This window comes from Giraffa tippelskirchi, chromosome 9 (assembly GCF_054371585.1).
Source record: "Giraffa tippelskirchi isolate mGirTip1 chromosome 9, T2T-mGirTip1v1.2.pri, whole genome shotgun sequence".
In the NCBI taxonomy this organism is placed as follows: domain Eukaryota; kingdom Metazoa; phylum Chordata; class Mammalia; order Artiodactyla; family Giraffidae; genus Giraffa; species Giraffa tippelskirchi.
In genome coordinates this window covers 95,360,032-95,377,561 of record NC_137283.1, presented here as the reverse complement: position 1 = coordinate 95,377,561, position 17,530 = coordinate 95,360,032, and the positions used below count along the sequence as shown (strand labels likewise).

The 17,530-nt window shown below is 40.5% G+C and overlaps 1 long non-coding RNA gene across 1 annotated transcript; it reads right to left on the bottom strand.

The window, feature by feature from the left end:
• Positions 1–6,137: 6,137 nt before the first annotated feature.
• LOC145521701 (uncharacterized) lies at positions 6,138–11,389 on the bottom strand. Its single transcript, XR_014065604.1, has 2 exons — positions 11,223–11,389; positions 6,138–8,343 (listed from the first exon to the last, which is right to left on the bottom strand). It is a non-coding gene; the product is annotated as an uncharacterized LOC145521701 (long non-coding RNA).
• Positions 11,390–17,530: the final 6,141 nt, after the last annotated feature.

Sequence of the window (17,530 nt, the reverse complement as noted above, 5' to 3'; positions counted from 1 at the left end):
TTAACCTTTTCTTTTCTAATTTGGATATACTTTATTGGATATAATAATATATTGGATATATTTTATTTATTTTCCAAAATTTGCTTTTACTTGGTTACAGTTTTTCTGAAGAAAAATCCACTTTTAAGACCTCTTTATAGAAACCACTATTTAGTTAAAAATACTTCAGGCATTAGACAATATGATAATTTTGTCATCATGCAAAATGTGAAAACTGTAATTAACATAAGGCATTTCACAAAAGTATGTGACAGTGTAAATGTCACTTAGGCAATCAAATCTTGAAATCCTATAGAAGAAAAGGAAAAAGAAGCATTTGGCATTCCATCTTCGTAGGAACCATGGAATGTCTATCATAATTTGGTATTACTATAACTCTGCTAGAATAAATACAAACAACTCTAAGTACTGTTAACTCCCACTAATTTTTGTCTTAAATTAGTTATACCACCAACATCATAAACATGTTTTTTAGTTTATTACTTTAAAATGGCACTTTAGTCCAATACTGACACCTAATTATATATTGCCACTGAAAACATTTAATTCCTATTTTTTTCATCTAAACAGTTATATTTTAATGGGAGTATATTAAAAACCAAATAAGTTATTTGTGTAAATATATTCACATATGTGAATACATTTAAGCTTAAGGTATAACAAAGTTATTGAGAAACAAAAAATGTGTTCCATGTTTTACTTAGAATTGAAGTTCATGGTACATTTGGATCTGAGTATGATGATACATATGTGACTATAACTACCGATAGGGAGTGTGTAGTTTTTAATTCTTGTTGTTGTTGTTCAGTTGCTCAGTCATATTCGACTCTCTGCAACCCCATGGACTGCAGCACACCAGGCTTCTCTGTCCTTTGAATATTAAAATATATTGCCAAAAATCTGTAGAGTATCAAATTTATCATATGCATTTACTTTGCAAAGGGTTGAAAAAATAGATGAAATGGAACTATCTAAAATGTTAGATTAAAAATATTCTAGATATCTTGTCCCTAGTATATACAACATGGAGCAATGATTAACGGCTTTAGTTTTTGGTGGCCTTCTACACCTATACTCCCTTCTTTCCCATCTGTTTTACATACATCTCCAAGGTGAATCTTTCTAGGGCATAGCTCGTCTTCTCTTCTCAAGAACTATAGTAAGTCCCTTATTGCCTACTCAGTAAAGTCCAGCTCTTCAGACTGACATTCAGACCTGTCATTGCTGTCTTTTCTCCTCCTCCGGGCACCTTATGTTGCAGCTAAACTGACCTACTTGCTGAGTCTGGACCTGTAATTTTTCCACCTCTAAGACTTGAGCCAGCTCAAATAACTATTGCTGATTCACATGGGTGGTGGTAACTTCCCCTTGTCTGAACTGCCATAGCCCTCAACCCTCAACTCTACTTACGGCTCTTAATTTTTTGGGGGGGGGGGGTGGGAGGGCGATGGTAATTTTTACATTCTCTCCTTATCTTCCACGTGTTAGCCCCTAAAGGCTAATTATCTGTTTCACTCGACTTGCAGCTGTTCTCAAGCGTAACAGTTCCTTTTCTGCTTGCTGCTGTCTCCCTGCACCCCATCTTCTATTAGTGTCCCCTCTTGAAGGACAGAAAACATCATTCAGAGAAGGTTTCTGGGCTAGGGAGTGAGAAGAGAAGGAAACTCACCACTTTCAGCCACCGAACTGATGCTGAAAAGTAGATTTGTGGCAGAAGCAGGAGTAGTAGACAAAGGGAAGGGCATTTCCCAGTCTCTTCCCATCTGCTCTGGGTGAGGTTGAAATCCCTGCCTGGTGGGTATAGACTGCAAGTGAAAGTGAAGTAGCTCAGTCATGTCTGATTATTTGCGACCCCTTGGACTATATAGACTGCAGGCAGTGTCTAAAGGAGAATTGTTTTGCCACATTTCCCACCCCCACAACCCTGACATGGGGCTGCAACATCAGAAATTGGCAAGGTGATGTGGTTGGGCAGAGTGAAGGCCTGGGTACTGTTCTCCAGTGGCCCCTGGGCTCCTGAGTCATGTGGACAGTATCCAGAAATTCTTTATGGCCCCACAGAGGAATCCTGAGTCAGGCTGGCAGTGCTGGCTGGAGACATACAATGATACTGTTGTGACATCCAGAGACCTGGTTATTGGGCTGAACAGTATTAAAACTAATAAGAATTTTATTATGATTTGAAGTAAGTGCTTCTGTGGTTTTTCCAAGAAGGCATATGTGAAGACAGAAATCTTATGGGAAGGGGAGATCATCAGCCGTACCCATCCCCTCCAAGACCATTCTCAGAAGATATCAAAGAAACACCTGTATTTTCCACAAAATGCCTGGGCAAAGCCTATTGGAAGCATCTCAGAATCATTGTTTGCACAGCATATTACCAGGATGGGCAATGGAGGCAAAACAGATTTACGAGGAAGTCATAGTCCTAAAGAAATTTTACCTAAAGAAGGTAGTTTACCATAGTTTACCTAAAGAAGGTAAACCAGAAATGCCTGCTTCCTTCATCCACCTCCAGATTTAAAAGGACAACTTAAATTCAGTATCCCATCTTCTCCCTCTAAAAGGGAAAACAAACATTTGATTAGAATATTGTATTTATACTGGCTTCCCAGGTGGCTCAGTGGTAAAGAATCTGACCGCTAATTCAGGAGATACAGGAGATGCTGGTTTGATCCCTGTGTGGGATTATCCCTTGGAGGAGGAAACAGCAACCCCTCAAGAGTTATTTCTGGGAAAATCCATAGACAGAGGAGCCTGATGGGTTACAGTGCGTGGAGTCACAAAGAACTGGACATGACTAAAGCCACTGAGCACACATTTATATTACTGAACATCTTAACTATAAAAAGACACAACTGTGTTTAGGGATTTATTTTTTTTTCCCTTCAGAAGCTCAAAACATACCACTGTGTAAGGATTTTGAATTAATCCTGTTGTTAGTAACTACACTATATTTTCCTAACATTTCTCTTTGTTACTTTCTAATATTGTATTAAATTTGTATTTATTAGGGTTGTAGAAGGATAATCTGGGGAAAGCATAGCAAATAAAGAAATTGAACAGTAACTACCTCATCAGGAAAGATACTTTCAAGCCATGCAATAAATCTTAATTGCGTAGAAAAAGATGTAGAGTACATATTACCACTGCCTCACTAAAAACTAATCATTTGTTTAGTATTACTCTATTGAATGGTTTAAATACTCTACTCCTCATCTCATAATTGTCGGAAATGAATCTCAGCTTTTAACTGGCTTTTGAAAATGTAAAGTTCTTTGAATGGATGAAATATATTCTTCTTCCCTTCTCCACAAAGTTGAAACCCAAAGTCAAATTACCATGAATCAATTCTTATTCTAGTTAATTCAGAGCATCACTTTCTTTCATGTTCAATCAACTGGTTTCTCTGAGATATTAGTATCAAGCTAACTCTTTTTATTATGACAAAATATCACTGATGTCTACATTTAAATTTTTACTTATTTCAGTTTTCAGGAAACAGTAAGTTCCCTTTAATTATAATTCAGTTTTTTTTTATTTTTTTTCAAATAAATGTATTTATTTTAGTTGGGGGCTAATTACTTTACAATATTATAGTAGTTTTTGCCATACATTGACATGAATCAGCCATGGGTTTACACGTGTTCCCCTTCCTGGACCCCCCTCCCACCTCCCTCCCCATCCCATCCCTCTGGGCCATCCCATTGCCCCAGCCCTGAGCATTTGTCTCATGCATCGAACATGGAATGGTGTTCTGTTTCACATATGATAATATACATGTTTCAATGATATTCTCCCAGAACATCCTACCCTCACCTTCTCCCTCAGAGTCCATAAGACTGTTCTATGCATCTGTGTCTCTTATTCTGTCTCGCATATAGGGTTATTGTTACCATCTTTCAAATTCCATATATATGCATTAGTATACTGTATTGATGTTTTTCTTTCTGGCTTACTTCATTCTGTATTATGGGCTCCAGTTTCATCCATCTCAATAGAACCGATTCAAATGTATTTTTTTAATGGCTGAGTAATATTCCATTGTGTATATGTACCACAGCTTCCTTATCCATTCCTCTGCTGATGGACATCTAGGTTGCTTCCATGTCCTGGCTATTGTAAACAGTGCTGCAATGAACATTGGGGTACACGCGTCTCTTTCAATTCTGGTTTCCTCGGTGTGTATGCCCAGCAGTGGGATTGCTTGGTCATATGGCAGTTCTATTCCCAGTCTTTTAAGGAATCTCCACACTGTTCTCCATAGTGGCTGTACTAGTTTGCATTCCCACCAACAGTGTAAGAGGGTTCCCTTTTCTCCACACCCTTTCCAGCATTTATTGCTTGTAGACTTTTGGATAGCAGCCATTCTGACTGGTGTGAAATGGTACCTCATTGTGGTTTTGATTTGCATTTCTCTAATAATGAGTGATGTTGAGCATCTTTTCATGTGTTTGTTAGCCATCTGTATGTCTTCTTTGGAGAAATGTCTGTTTAGTTCTTTGGCCCATTTTTTGATTGGGTCGTTTATTTTTCTGGAATTCAGCTGCAGGAGTTGCTTGTATATTTTAGAGATTAATTGTTTGTATGTTGCTTCGTTTGCTATTATTTTCTCCCATTCTGAAGGCTGTCTTTTCACCTTGCTTATAGTTTCCTTTGTTGTGCAAAAGCTTTTAATTTTAATTAGGTCCCATTTGTTTATTTTTGCTTTTATTTCCAATATTCTGGGAGGTGGGTCATGGAGGATCCTGCTGTGGTTTATGTCAGAGAGGGTTTTGCCTATGTTTTCCTCTAGGAGTTTTATAGTTTCTGGTCTTACATTTAGATCTTTAATCCATTTTGAGTTTATTTTTGTGTATGGTGTTAGGAAGTGTTCTAGTTTCATTCTTTTACAAGTGGTTGACCAGTTTTCCCAGCACCACTTGTTAAAGAGATTGTCTTTTCTCCATTGTATATTCTTGCCTCCTTTGTCGAAGATAAGGTGTCCATAGGTGCGTGAGTTTATCTCTGGGCTTTCTATTTTGTTCCATTGATCTATATTTCTATCTTTGTGCCAGTACCATACTGTCTTGATGACTGTGGCTTTGTAGTAGAGCCTGAAGTCAGGCAGGTTGATTCCTCCAGTTCCATTCTTCTTTCTCAAGATTGCTTTGGCTATTCGAGATTTCTTATATTTCCATACAAATTGTGAAATGATTTGTTCTAGTTCTGTGAAAAATACCATTGGTAGCTTGATAGGGATTGCATTGAATCTATAGATTGCTTTGGGTAGTATACTCATTTTCACTATATTAATTCTTCCAGTCCATGAACACGGTATATTTCTCCATCTGTTTGTGTCCTCTTTGATTTCTTTCATCAGTGTTTTATAGTTTTCTATATACAAGTCTTTTGTTTCTTTAGGTAGATATATTCCTAAGTATTTTATTCTTTTTGTTGCAATGGTGAATGGTATTGTTTCCTTAATTTCTCTTTCTGTTTTCTCATTATTGGAGTATAGGAATGCAAGGGATTTCTGTGTGTTAATTTTATATCCTGAAACTTTACTATATTCATTGATTAACTCTAGTAATTTTCTGGTAGAATCTTTAGGGTTTTCTATGTAGAGGATCATGTCATCTGCAAACAGTGAGAGTTTTACTTCTTCTTTTCCTATCTGTATTCCTTTTATTTCTTTTTCCACTCTGATTGCTGTGGCCAAAACTTCCAAAACTAAGTTGAATAGTAGTGGTGAAAGTGGGCATCCTTGCCTTGTTCCTGACTTTAGGGGAAATGCTTTCAATTTTTCACCATTGAGGATAATGTTTGCTGTGGGTTTGTCATATATAGCTTTTATTATGTTGAGGTATGTTCCTTCTATTCCTGCTTTCTGGAGGGTTTTTATCATAAATGGATGTTGAATTTTGTCAAAGGCTTTTTCTGCATCTATTGAGATAATCATATGGTTTTTTTCTTTCAATTTGTTAATGTGGTGTATTACATTGATTGATTTGCGGATGTTAAAGAATCCTTGCATTCCTGGGATAAAGCCCACTTGGTCATGATGTATGATCTTTTTAATATGATGTTGGATTCTGTTTGCTAGAATTTTATTAAGGATTTTTGCATCTATGTTCATCAGTGATATTGGCCTGTAGTTTTCTTTTTTTGTGGCATCTTTGTCTGGTTTTGGAATTAGGGTGATGGTGGCCTCATAGAATGAGTTTGGAAGTTTACCATCTTCTGCAATTTTCTGGAAGAGTTTGAGTAGGACAGGTGTTAGCTCTTCTCTAAATTTTTGGTAGAATTCAGCTGTGAAGCCGTCTGGTCCTGGGCTTTTGTTTGCTGGAAGATTTCTGATTACAGTTTCAATTTCCGTGCTTGTGATGGGTCTGTTAAGATCTTCTATTTCTTCCTGGTTCAGTTTTGGAAAGTTATACTTTTCTAAGAATTTGTCCATTTCTTCCAAGTTGTCCATTTTATTGGCATATAGCTGTTGGTAGTAGTCTCTTATGATCCTTTGTATTTCTGTGTAGTCTGTTGTGATCTTTCCATTTCATTTCTAATTTTGTTGATCTGATTCTTCTCCCTTTGTTTCTTGATGACTCTGGCTAATGGCTTGTCAATTTTGTTTATCTTCTCGAAAAACCAGCTTTTAGTTTTGTTGATTTTTGCTATGGTCTCTTTTGGTTTTTTTGCATTTATTTCTGCCCTAATTTTTAAGATTTCTTTCCTTCTACTGACCCTGGGGTTCTTCATTTCTTCCTTCTCTAGTTGCTTTAGGTGTAGAGTTAGTTGATTTATTTGATTTTTTTTCTTGTTTCTTGAGGTACACCTGTATTGCTATGAACCTTCCCCTTAGCATTGCTTTTACAGTGTCCCATAGGTTTTGGGTTGTTGTGTTTTCATTTTCATTCGTTTCTATGCATAATTTGATTTCTTTTTTGATTTTTTCTGTGATTTGTTGGTTATTCAGAAGCGTGTTGTTTAGCCTCGATGTGTTGGAATTTTTAATAGTTTTTCTCCTGTAACTGAGGTCTAATCTTACTGCATTGTGGTCAGAGAAGATGGCTGGGTTGATTTCAATTTTTCGGAATTTACCAAGGCTAGATTTATGGCCCAGGATGTGATCTATCCTGGAGAAAGTTCCGTGTGCACTTGAGAAAAAGGTGAAATTGATTGTTTTGGGGTGGAAAGTCCTGTAAATATCAATTAATTCTAATTTGTCTATTGTATCATTTAAAGTTTGTGTTTCCTTGTTAATTTTCTGTTTAGTTGATCTATCCATATGTGTGAGTGGAGTATTAAAGTCTCCCACTATTATTGTGTTACTGTTAATTTCCCCTTTCATACTTGTTAGTATTTGCCTTATATATTGTGGTGCTCCTATGTTGGGTGCATATATATTTATAATTGTTACATCTTCTTCTTGGATTGACCCTTTGATCATTATGTAGTGTCCTTCTTTGTCCCTTTTCACAGCCTGTATTTTAAAGTCTATTTTATCTGAAATGAGTATTGCAACTCCTGCTTTCTTTTGGTCTCCGTTTGCATGAAATATATTTTTCCATCCCTTCACTTTCAGTCTGTATGTGTCCCTAGTTTTGAGGTGAGTCTCTTGTAGACAGCATATATAGGGGTCTTGTTTTTGTATCCATTCAGCCAGCCTTTGTCTTTTGGTTGGGGCATTCAACCCATTTACATTTAAGGTAATTATTGATAAGTATGATCCTGTTGCCATTTACTTTGTTGTTTTGAGTTCGTGTTTAAACATCCTTTCTGTGTTTCCTGTTTAGAGAAGATCCTTTAGCATTTGTTGGAGAGCTGATTTGGTGGTGCTGAATTCCCTCAGCTCTTGCTTGTCTGTAAAGTTTTTGAATTCTCCTTCATATCTGAATGAGATCCTTGCTGGGTACAGTAATCTGGGTTGTAGATTATTCTCTTTCATTACTTTAAGTATGTCCTGCCATTCCCTTCTAGCCTGAAGGGTTTCTATTGAAAGATCAGCTGTTATCCTTATGGGAATCCCCTTGTGTGTTATTTGTTGTTTTTCCCTTGCTGCTTTTAATATTTGTTCTTTGTGTTTGATCTTTGTTAATTTGATTAATATGTGTCTTGGGGTGTTTCGCCTTGGGTTTATCCTGTTTGGGACTCTCTGGGTTTCTTGGACTTATGTGACTATTTCCTTCCTCATTTTAGGGAAATTTTCAACGATTATCTCCTCGAGTATTTTTTCATGGCCTTTCCTTTTATCTTCTTCTTCTGGGACTCCTATGATTCGAATGTTGAGGCATTTCATATTGTCCCAGAGGTCCCTGAGGTTTTCCTCATTTCTTTTGATTCTTTTTTCATTTTTCCTCTTTGCTTCGTTTATTTCCATCATTCTATCTTCTACCTCACTTATCCTATCTTCTGCCTCCGTTATTCTACTGTTGGTTCCCTCCAGAGTGTCTTTTATCTCCTTTATTTCATTATTCATTATATATTGACTCCTTTTTATTTCTTCTAGGTCCTTGGTAAACATTTCTTGCATCCTCTCAATCCTTGTCTCCAGGCTATTTATCTGTACCTCCATTTTGCTTTCAAGATTTTGGATCATTTTTATTATCATTATTCTAAATTCTTTTTCAGATAGATTCCCTATCTCCTCCTCTTTTGTTTGGTTTGGTGGGCATTTCTCATTTTCCTTTGCTTGCTGAGTATTTCTCTGCCTTTTCATCTTGTTTAGATTGCTGTGTTTGGCGTGGCCTTTCTGTATTCTTGTAGTTTGAAGTTCCTCTTTATTGTGGAGGTTCCTCACTGTGGGTGGGGTTGGACGGGTGGCTTGTCAAGGTTTCCTGGATGAGGGAGCTTGTGTCGGTGTTCTGGTGGGTGGAGCTGGATTTCTTCTCTCTAGAGTGCAATGGAGTGTCTAGTATTGAGTTTTGAGATGTCTATGGATTTGGTGTGCCTCTGGGCAGCCTGTATGTTGATGCTCAGGGCTATGTTCCTGTGTTGCTGGAGAATTTGCATGGTATGTCTTACTCTGGAACTTATTGGCTCTTGGGTGGAGCTTGGTTTCAGTGTATACATGGAGGCTATTGGATGATCTCTTATTAATTAATGTTTCCCCTGGCTTTCAGTCTTATTCTTGCAGTAGCCTCAAGACTTCTCCATCCATACAGCATCAATAATAAAACTTTTAGGTTAATGGTGAAAAGATTCTCCACAGTGAGGGATACCCAGAAAGGTTCACTGAGTTACATGGAGAGGTGAAGTGGGGGGGGGGGGTTGAGGTGACTAGGAGGAGAAGAGGGGGACTCAAACGTGGAGAGAGCAGTCTAGCCAGTAAGCACTTCCCTCTGTGCTCTCCACAGTCTGGAACCCTCAGAGAGGTTCACAGAGATACATAGAGAGGGGGAGGAAGGTAATAGAGGTGAGCATGAGTAGAAAGGGAGGAATCAAGAGGGGAGAGAGAGATCTGGGCGGTATTATGTTCCTGAAGTGTTCTCCGGTGCCCAGAACACCCTCAGAGATTCACAGAATTGGGTTGAGAAGAGAAGGAGGAGGGTGGGAGATAGAGGTTCCCTGGGGGAGAAGAAAGAGTGTCAATAGGGGGAGAGAGTAATCAAGCCAGTAATCACACTCCTGAGTGAAAATGGGTACTAAAGATTGGGTTCTTAAATGTACAAAATTGATATCAAATATGTAAAACAAAGATTAAAAATCTAGAGTAGAGATTATACTCTTATAAAACATACAATATAAAAAAAACAAAAAAGAAAACAGTGTAAAAAGAAAAAAACAGTAAAACAGTAGAACAGTAAAAAAAAGAAACAGTAAAAAAAAGTAAAACAGGAAAGCAACAGTAAGAAAAAGAAAAAAGGTATAAGATATATGTATGCAGTTTGCTTTAAAAATAGGGGTTTTTTTTGCAAGGTAATAGTGGGTTATGAAAATGAAAATTAAAGGTGTAATAGAGGACTTAAAGAAAAAAATTAAAAAAAAAAATGATAATAGTAAAAATATGTATCCCGGACTTTCTCTGGGGCTGTTGTGAGCAGTGTGGGGTCTGTTCAGTTTCAGATAGATCCTTGTTCCTGCTTATACTTTTCAAGATCTATAGGCCCCTTTCAATGCAGTCGGTGTTAACTACAGGGATTTTAATCTGTTGGCCTGTCACTTCCAATGCGCTTCCCTCTGCTTATTTGGCTTCTGTTTGGAGGTCTCTTCAGTGTCTAATTTCCGCCCTGCCACAAAGGGGCAGAGGTGGTCTCTTTAGGTTCACTTGTTCAGTCGTGCTGTGGGGAGGGAGGAACACTGCAAACCTATATCACTGGCGTGTGTGTGGTGAGCTCGCAGTGTCTCGCCCGCACTGGGTTCGCCCCCGCTCACGGCATGTGTGCTTTCCCCGTCTACCCTGCTCAGGCTTCAGGTTACTCGGCCGGGGAGTGGGCCCTGAGATGCGTGCACTTCCCAGGTCTAAGCCGCTCAGGTTCAGGTTCCCGGGTACTCCACAAAGGCGCAGACGCAGACTCGGTTGCGCCCGCGGTTTGTGCCGTTCCCGGTCGGAGCAGCTCAGGCGGCCAGGAGTTTGGCGAACGCACTCTCCCCTGTTGGGGCGGTGCGGCTTATCACCTCCCTGGAGACCCGCCTCGGTTTACGGGCGCGCCCGGCTCCGGTGTGCTTTGTGTCGGTTCTGGGGAGCTGGTCTCCGGCTGCGACCCTCCCGGCGGCTGTCGACCCTCCGGGATCTCAGGCAGTCTTTGTTTAGAAACTGGGAGCCTGTTTGTAGATTGGTGGGGGATGCCCTCTCTGGGGCCGAGTTTGCCCCTTTCCGGCTCTGGCTGGCCCCGCCTGCCCGCTGCGTCCGGCGGGGGATGGGGCGGTCCGCAGCCGGCTAGCTCTCCTCTGGTATCGCTCTCACATTAGCTCCCTCAGATTGCCCTCAGGGCGTTTGGGCCCAGTCCTTACCCTAAGCAGTGCCGCCCGCTCCTCTCCGTTCAGCCCTCACTTGCTGGTGGCGGATGCGAGCGTCTGGGGTTCTTTGCTGGGAGTTGCCTTTAGGCACGTAATCTGTGGGTTTTATTTATTTTTTCTCCCAGTTATGTTGCCCTCCGAGATTCGAAATCTTCCCCCAAACCTGCCAGTGAGAGGGTTTCCTGGTGCTTGGAAATTTCTCCTCTTTTACGACTCCCTCCCCGGGACGGGTCTCCGTCCCTAACTCTTTAGTCTCTCTTTTTATCTTTTATAATTTCTCCTACCTGCTTTCGAAGATAATGCGCTGTCTTTCTGGATGCCTGACGTCCTCTGCCAGCGTTCAGAAGTAGTTTTGTGAAGTTTGCTCAGCGTTCAGATGTTCTTTCTATAAATTTGTGGGGAGAGAGTGGTCTCCCCGTCCTATTCCTCCGCCATCTTAGCCCCCTCTCCATAATTCAGTTTTTAAAACAGAGGTTTGAAGACTTGTCCCTCACCTTTTTTGACATTCCTCCATTCATGAGGACGGGCACCTGGATGTCCTGTTCCCCTTTAAGTAGAGTGGACTTGTGACTTCCTGGGGACCGACTGACTATGGTGGGAGTGGAGCTGGCTGACTTCTGAGGTGGGGGGATAAGAGTAAGTGCAGCTTCTGCCTCGTATGCTGGAAACTTGTGCGTGGTGCCCTCGGCCGCCAGGTAAGGAGTGCCGTGCCCACTCTGAGGCAGCCACGCTTTTGTAAGGAGTGCCGTGCCCACTCTGAGGCAGCCACGCTTTTGTAAGGAGTGCCGTGCCCACTCTGAGGCAGCCACGCTTATGTAAGGAGTGCCGTGCCCACTCTGAGGCAGCCACGCTTTTGTAAGGAGTGCTGTGCCCACTCTGAGGCAGCCACGCTTATGTAAGGAGTGCCGTGCCCACTCTGAGGCAGCCACGCTTTTGTAAGGAGTGCTGTGCCCACTCTGAGGCAGCCACGCTTGGAGGAAGCCCAGCTACAAGAGAGGCCACCTGTAGTGATCTCCTCCACCTTCCAGGTCTTCAAGTCCTGCCAGCCCAGGTGTCAGACTTGTGAGTGTGTGAATCTTCGGGTGATCTCTGCCCCCGCCACAGAGCTATCCCCTGTCTTAAAAGTCTTTCCAGCTGAAGCCCCAGACAGTGGGGAGCTGAGACACTTTCCCCAGTGAACCCTCTTCAAATTCCTGACCTATAGAACCGTTGAGCATAATAAAATCACTGTTCAAAGCCATTTTGTTCAGAGTAGATTGTTACATAAAAATAGCAACTAGAGCTCCTAGCTTATCCTCACACTTATTTGTCAATTCTTGATGTTGAAGGAAAAAATCAATACAACTGAGAGGAAAATAAAAAGATGACAAAACAGATTTTCTAATCTCTGATAAATATTTTTCTCCTAAAGTTGCATGTCTTCTATGAGATAATCTAATAAAATAATAACTGGGTCTTATTACTTATGAAATAATTATATTAATATGCCTTAGAATAGCTCATAGTAAATATGATAAAATGTTCAAGTTAATAATATTCAAGTTAATGTACGCAGTTTTTCTCCAGCAAATAGGTACCAAAATCTCAGCATATTTATGGTACTTTACTTGATCTTCTAAGTAAAATTCACATAAATCACAAATTAAAATAATTTAATTTAGAGAAATATAACTCAAATGGCTAACACAAAAACATGGCTGGTTACTCAAACACAGCTCTTCATCCTTATCATGGCATACTCTGTCATCTTGGCTTATCAGTATCTCTGAAGGCCAGCATTTTGGTCACATAGATAAATGGATTCTTATTGCTATGGCCTGTACTATAGAATCTGTCATTAGATAATATTATTAGAAATGGACCTGAACTTTCGAGAGGAATCATCACAGGAAAATGAGAGTCAATGTGATATATTTCTAGGCCACAGTTCATCTTAGCATATGTGCTAGGTATTCAATAAATAATCACTGCATAAAAGACATGCAAGTTAAAATGGAAGGTGAAAAAGTTATTTAAAAATGATAATGTCCATTACTGATAAAGGCATAGGGGAACTGCAAGCGCATTCTCTACAGGTGTAAATCTGTAGAAATCCTCTGAGGAAATTGGGATTTGTTTATCAAAAGCATCATGATTTTGCTCATTCTTTGTCTCACTAGTTCACTTCTAGAAATATATAATATGGGAATAATCAAAATGTAAGTGATGACATGCCTACAAATTTAAATGTTGTAAAGTGTATAATATTGAAACACTGGAAGCAAACTGTATCGATTTTCTACTGCTGCTATGACAAATTAAGACAAATTTAGTGGCTTAAAAATAGCACATTAATTATCTTACAGTTTTGTATTAGGTCAGAGATCTGACATGGGTCTCAGTTGGCTAAAATCCAGTTGTAGGCATGAATGTCTTCCTCCTGGAAGCCAAGAGATTCTGTTTCTTACCCTTTCTAGCTGCCAGAGGACACAACTACCTTCCTTGAATCATAAGCTACTTTCTCCATCTACACATCCAGGAATGGTGGGTGGAATGTCTTCTCACCTTGCATCCCCCGACCCTTCGTTCATTATCTTCTCTTTCTCCCCACCTCCCAGTTGTTGTCAGCTTTTAAGGGCTGACTGGTTACATTTAAACCTCAACAGTCCAGGCTGTTGAGGTTCCCATCTCAAGATTCCTAATGTAATCACATATTCAAAAATCTCTTTTGCCACTTAAGGTAGCATATTCACTGGTCCTAGGGATTACTGTGTGGACATATTTGAGGGTCCGTTTGTCTGCTCACCATAAAACTTGTATGTCTGAGAAAAAGATATGAATTAAATAACTGGGATATTTGCTTACATTGGGATGTTATGCAGCCATTAAAGCTATGTTGTATACAGAATAATGATAAATAACAATGGGAAAATATTAACTATGGGCCAGGCACTGTTTTAAAAGCTTTACATAATGCTTTACTTAATACTCCGAACAACCTTATGATATATATATATATATATATATATGCATTATAACTCCCTGCTTCTTTTTACAAAGAAGCTAAAATACAGATAGTGAAGCAATTTGCTGAAGGTTACATAGTTGATAAGTGGCAGAGCTTGGATTATATAGTTAAACTGACTGCAGAGTCCATGTGTTTAATAGTTAATAATTTAGACATATGTTCTTAATCTATTAAGTGAAAAAAGTAGATTACATATATATTATGTATTATATAATCCCATTTTTGTAAAATAAAATGTGTAAAAATGACAAAAAGATTATCTCTGGACGGAAGGATTATAAGTGATTATTTTCTTTTTAAATTTATTTACAAAATATTGTTTCCTAATAGCTGTTTGTTTTCCAAATAAGAAAAAAAATCTAAGTTTGTACAAATATACAGTAAATTAAATTTGTTGGTTTTGCGATTGTAAAGTTTAATTGCTGCCTTTGGGTTTTCAAACCATAATGAATGGAGACCGAGTGAAACTCGGAGTGAAATTGCTCAGTGGTATTACAAAGCCAGGCTTGAGCTTTTGCTCCTGTTGAAGTGGCTGAGTGTTGAGCAGACGGCAACTCATTCCATGGCTGTGTACCTAGTACATTGTATCAGGCAGATAAATGAGATAACAGGTGTGAAATAACCTTGAAAATGCTTTAGCCCAGGATACCGAGGTCAGTCTTAGAGATGTGGCTGACCTTGGCATCCTCCCCACAGAAACAAGATAATTAACAGTAGTTGTATCACCAGACTAGTCAACAAAAGCCCTGAGAACATTATAGAGCTGAATAGTATGTGACTTTATTTCTGAATGAAAGTGCAACCACCATTCCAATTTGAGATTCTCTCTCTCTTTCATGCACATCTGTGGGAGAGTTGGAATTCTCTCTTTAGTCTTTTCCACTAAAGCTCCAGAGACAACAGGAAATGGCATAGGAAGGGCAAAGCCACCTTAAGAAATGGAACTGTCTCTCCCACTACAGCACATTTTCATAAAGCAGGCATAGCCTATATGCTATCTAAAAGATGTTATGTGAATTAAGTTTAGAGATAATAAAGTGTGATCTCAATAAAGCTGGGGAAAAAAAGAGAACAAAATATGTGTCATCATCCTTCTAAATATTTTAAGTCATCACTTCTGTATAGAATTCTAAAAGATTGACAAATAAGTACAGTAAAATACCAATATGAGAGAACAGAAAAGCAGATTTTGATGTTTCACAGACATGCCTTCACCACACTCTTAATTCTGCCACAGAGAACATGTGCATCTGTGATCAAGAAATAGTAGTTCCTCTTCATCTGTGGGAGATGTGCCAAGACCCCCAGATGTCTGAAACCACTGATGGTACAAAACCCTATACACAAGGGTGCCTTTAAAATGAACATTGCACAACTCACCAGTTTCCTGTGAGTAATGAACGAGATGATTAGGGGTAGCATGTCAGGCAGTGGGTGTGCACAGTAAGTGCAACAGTGGGTATAAACACTGAATATGCCTCTGGTTCTCTTCTGAGAACACTGTGCCGATGACGTCAGATCGGGAATAAAAACCCTTAAAGATTGCCTTCTGCTGGTCTTCTCCGGAGGCCGCCCTGACACAGGATTTGAGTGTTTTATTTCTGGATGATTTCAGGAAGCACTGGTAGAGGAACAGGGAGATGAGGCAGGGAAGGGAAGGAAGCTAATTCAGAGAGGATGGATGAGTGGGTTACCAGCATGGGCAATTGTGGGCACCATGGGCTCCATGCTGGTGAGGAAATTAATAATGTAGTCAAGAGAATGTCTCAGGGTTTCATATCTCTGGGCTGAGAAGGTTGGGAAATGTATCCCCCAACTCTCATCCATCACTGGGTGAGGGGTGCTCTTGAGGCTGTACCTTCACTCCCAGCCAAACACCTTCTGTGGGCAGGAAAAGACTGCAGCAGCCCCAGATGCTTACAGAAAGAAGATGGGCGTGTTCTAAATGGGAAGAATACAAGGACTGTGGGTGGGGTGCCTACACTCAGCTACAGACAGCATTATGCTATCTGCTTACCTGTGCAGTCTAAAGGCCACTTGGGCTGTTGTTGGTTGCAGGGAAACCATTGCAGGATTGTAGATGACTCCACAGAAATACACTGTTGCAATTATAAACTTTAAAAGGTAACATAATGCTTTTCATAGTATGGCAGCAGCTTCTTCAAGCATTACAGAGTATTAACTTACAGTTTTCTTTTTGCTTGGCAATACCTACCTACAAAATATCTACATTCCGAGCCTCTACTGGTCATCTAAGCTGTGTATAAAGACAGAGTAATAGCTGAAAGAAATATTTTCCACCAAATACCTCTGGCTTCAGTTTTACCAAGTGTTGTGCTTGCTAGGCCCTTCCATGGGAAAGAGCACATATTGGGCTCTGATAATTTAATTAAACGTTGAAAGACACTTTTCAGAGAAAAGTTTACTTACAAGTAGGGTAATTAAAAGTAGGCGTTTCAGTATAGTAACAAAATATTCATCTTCTATAAATATAACAAATTAAGTATCTTTTTGATTGTCTACAACTGACAAATCAGTTCCAGGCTTCCGTGACTAGGGTCCCTATGCCCTATTCAATTTCTTTTTATTTCGTCATTCTGATACATCATATTTATTCAAAGGAAACAAGCATTTGGGATCCTTATTTGTGGTTCCCAGCATAAAATTATTCTACACAATACTATTTTCTCAGTAGGGCCAAATCTCATTTGCTAGGGAAAGCTGTTTGCTTTATGTGCTTTTAACAGTCTTCATCTCAGGGGAAGTGGGAAGACACTTGCTATTTAAGTTTCTTAAACCATTCTCTTTCCTTCATCCCAATGACTCAGTACCGCGGCGGATCTCTACAGCACACCTTCATTTCCTGGGAAAGGTAGAAATGCTTTAACAAGTGGCTCAGGGCTATGAAAAAAAACCAAAACACAAAAAAACAAACTACCCTTGGATCCCGACACCCAAGCCCCTGGGGACGCCACCTGGACCAGCCTGCTTCCCTGCTCTTCAGCTTTCCACCCGCAGGTGGCAGCAGCGGGCTCCGAAGCGCGTCTCTCCGCAGGTTACAGGAGCAGAGGCACAGCTTTGGGCCGGCGTTCCAGACCCGGGACTGGCGCATCCACCTCCGGGAATCCACATGCAGCCGGGACGGCCCCCGAGGCTAAAATACTTGAGTGCGGAAACTGTCTCAGACCCCCTCATTTCTCGAGTGAAAACAAACATCTGAAGCAGCTACAGCAACTCACTGCGTCCCTAAGCGCCACCCCCTCAGTTCCCAATTTTCCCACCAACTCCAGAAGCAACCCGGTGCCTTTTCCGGCTCAGGGTCTGTTCCGTAACTCTCCACGCTCCGGCCCCTGCAGATCTTTGGGAGCCGGGAGCCGGGAGCCGGGCGCCGGGCGCGGCTAGTAGCTCGTCGGCAACCGCGGCGTCCCTTCTCCTCCGAGCCTTCTGCCACGCGGGCTCTCCGACCGGCGGGGATGCCAGGCTGCACTATTTCATCACCCGTCCTCCGTCTCTAACCCTCCTCTTCGTCCGCTTTTCCCCAAACACACACACACGCACACGAGCGGCTGACTCGCGCGCAGTGCT